Source organism: Podarcis cretensis (genome assembly GCF_951804945.1).
Source record: "Podarcis cretensis genome assembly, chromosome: 2".
Classification (NCBI taxonomy): domain Eukaryota; kingdom Metazoa; phylum Chordata; class Lepidosauria; order Squamata; family Lacertidae; genus Podarcis; species Podarcis cretensis.
The window spans coordinates 80687972-80690907 of record NC_137171.1 but is presented as its reverse complement, the minus strand read 5'-3'; the positions used below and the strand labels follow the sequence as shown (position 1 = coordinate 80690907).

General features: G+C 49.7%; 1 long non-coding RNA gene across 1 annotated transcript; it reads left to right on the top strand.

Annotated features, from left to right (window-relative positions):
* Positions 1–1727: 1727 nt before the first annotated feature.
* On the top strand, positions 1728–2191 carry LOC307209315. Its single transcript, XR_013835540.1, has 2 exons — positions 1728–1998; positions 2061–2191. It is a non-coding gene; the product is annotated as an uncharacterized lncRNA (long non-coding RNA).
* The last annotated feature ends 745 nt before the right edge of the window (positions 2192–2936 follow it).

Below are 2936 nucleotides of genomic sequence, written 5' to 3'. Positions count from 1 at the left end.
GTATGCAATAGTAGTTGGCCATGGCAGGATACCTGGAACTTGCACAGGGATTTTCAGGTTTATGCTGATGCTGCTGGATCTTTGCCCTTTGGTTTTTTTTATTTTCAGGGGCTGCTGGTGTGCAAAGCCATGGCCTCAAGCCCGGTGTGGTGAGGCAATCATGTGACCTAACTTTTCTTGAGTTTTCCCCATTGTAGTAGCAGTTCACATGTGGCCCGAGGAGTTCAGTGAACATCGGATCTGCTTTTGGTCTGATAACCAGGCAGTGGTGAGCGTCTTGGCAAAACAGTCCTCACGCTCCAGCTGAGTCTCCGCCCCTCCGCTCACGCTTTTGAGCTGCGCCGCTTAAGGTTTAATATTGTGCTTTCTGCTCTCCTGATTACGGGATCCTCTAATGATGTCCTGACACTCTATCCCATTTTCAGATGGAGCGCTTCAGATCCTGGGCTCCAGACACTCAGCTACTGCCAGACTTTTCCAGACCACCTGTGGCATTTTGACAACAATTAGTAATTACAGAGAGCAGCAGCTTCCATTTCCCCTTCTGCTTTTAGCTCTTATGGGAAGGCCTGGATGGATTTCTTAGCCTTAAGCTGGCAGTCCTTGGCCATTCAGATGAACTGGCCCCCATCCTCTGAGCAGATCCTGCAGTATTTGGTCCACCTGCTGCAGATTGGGCGTGCTGTAATAACTATAAGAATTCAGTCCGCTGCAATGTCTGTTATACTGAAGCTTTATTTTTCAGAGACCCTTGTATAAAGTTTGTTGTGTGCAGGGCCTTGGAAGGTTGGAATAGGCTCCAACCTCATAGGACAGTGGGCAGGAAGTCGGTCAATTTTACCTATGCAGTATCTGCAACAAGTTAAAACTTATCTGCTGGTAAAAGATCAAGGCGAGACTCCTTTCAGTAGTCCATTGCATTTTGGTGCACTGAGGGTTGGGGAAATGGTTGTTGGAGCCAGCACGGGGCTGAGAGTCTGGAGGCTTATTGCTTCAGGACTTTTCCTTATCTGCTTTGGAGCTTGTCATTAGAGTTGGGAACTCTAAAACAGACTTAGTGGGCAGGAGTGCCACAATCTGGCTTCCCGTCACAGGTAAGGAGGGCCCTTGCCCAGTTATGGATACCAGAAATATTTGGCTTTTCATTCCCCTGGGGGCTGGCCCGCTCCTAGTGCGTAAAAATGGGTTCCTGTTAGCCAGGCATCAATGTGCTTACGTCGTGCACCAGTTATTACGGCCTGCGGCTTGCCTACCGATGAACACGCCTCATTCCTTCCGAATAGGGCTGCTGCAAAGGTTGCAGACTGGGGGCCTGTCAATAGACAGGATTGTGAAGTCATTGGAAGTCTGACACTGACAAGGGTTATATAAGGAAGCGTCACAATGATGTCTGTGCTGATGCTTGTCTGTTATTTCCTTTTTTCATAGGAGCAGCTGTGCACATTTGGGCCACAGCTTTGTACACTGGGCTGGCAAGCGCGCTGACGAGTCTGGACTGGGGCGCCATCTCAGTCTTCCTGCCCATGTGAACATTTACTGGATGTCCAGATGGGGACTGCTTTGGGAGGAGATCCTTCCTTTGGTGCGGTCGAGTGTGACCTGTGCTGGTCCTCCCGCAGTGCTGGTGGTACAGCTGGACGAGAATGTTTGCTGTCTTACTCCAGCATAAGTTTGCATTCCTGCATGCAAGAGGGCTTGGATTGAGTTGATGGCAGCTCTCCCTGGACTCAAAATAATTTAAGGCATTGGTTCAAGGTTATCTGGAGGGGGGGGGGTTGGAGCACCTGTCCCCTCCAATGTGCAAAGATATTCCATTAAAGGAATCCAAGGATTTGCCATGCTTTTGTCAACCCTTTCGAGGGGTAGGGCCACGCAAGAGTCCCTGGGAGCATTTGGGGTGAGCTTGAGTCTGATCCTGGTTCATTGCTCCCCCACGCTGGTTACTTGTACTGACGATATGGTGGGGCCCAGTCGTCAGTGCTGCCCTGCTGAGGTCAGGTGCAGCTAGTCGGGAACGATATGGTGGGGCCCAGTCGTCAGTGCTGCCCTGCTGAGGTCAGGTGCAGCTAGTCGGGAACCGATGCCTGGACAAACTACCACCGAGAAGGCCAGAAAGCATGTTAATATGGCGGTGGAAAATAAAATAAAATAAATAAAGTAAATAAAATAAAATAACAAATAAAATAAAATAGGTCCTTGCTTTAGGTGGTTCTGTGATATTGCACCCTGCTATTTTCTTCAAGGCTGTTGCCCTCTTTAGGGCAGACGGGGTGCATCTTTCCCCTATGGGGTACGACACCTGGCTGGATGTGGTTGCTTTGGAATTCATTGCTCCCCCACAATGTTTGCTTGTACTGACGATATGGTGGGGCCCAGTCGTCAGTGCTGCCCTGCTGAGGTCAGGTGCAGCTAGTCAGGAACCAATGCCTAGACAAACTACCACCGAAGAGGCCGGAAAGCATGTTAATAAGGCAGTGGAAAATAAAAATAAAATAAAATAAAAATAATAAAGTAAAATAAAATAAAATAGATCCTTGCTTCAGGTTGTTCTGTGATTTTGCACCCTGTGATTACCTTCAAGGCTGCTGCCCCCTTTAGGGTGCATCTTTCCCCTATAGGGAACAACACCTGGTTGGCTACGGTGGCTTTGGGATTGAAGGAAGGGTTGCATTTGTGAGTGGTTTGGCGGTGAGCTAAGGCTCTGTGGCGGTTAGGCATTGGTTTAAATTGGTTGGTGGAGGGGTATGGATTGGCTGTGCCTGCCCCTCCAATGCTGCTGCTGCACGGGAATTCCGTTAAAGGAATTCTGGGGCTTACCATCCCTTCGTCCAAACCCCTGGAATCGGGTGCGGGCCGCGTAAGCTCCAAGGAGCATGCGGGGATGGAACTGAGGGTCTGTGTCGCAGCTCCAGTTGTCCCTGATCTTGTTCCTCCAC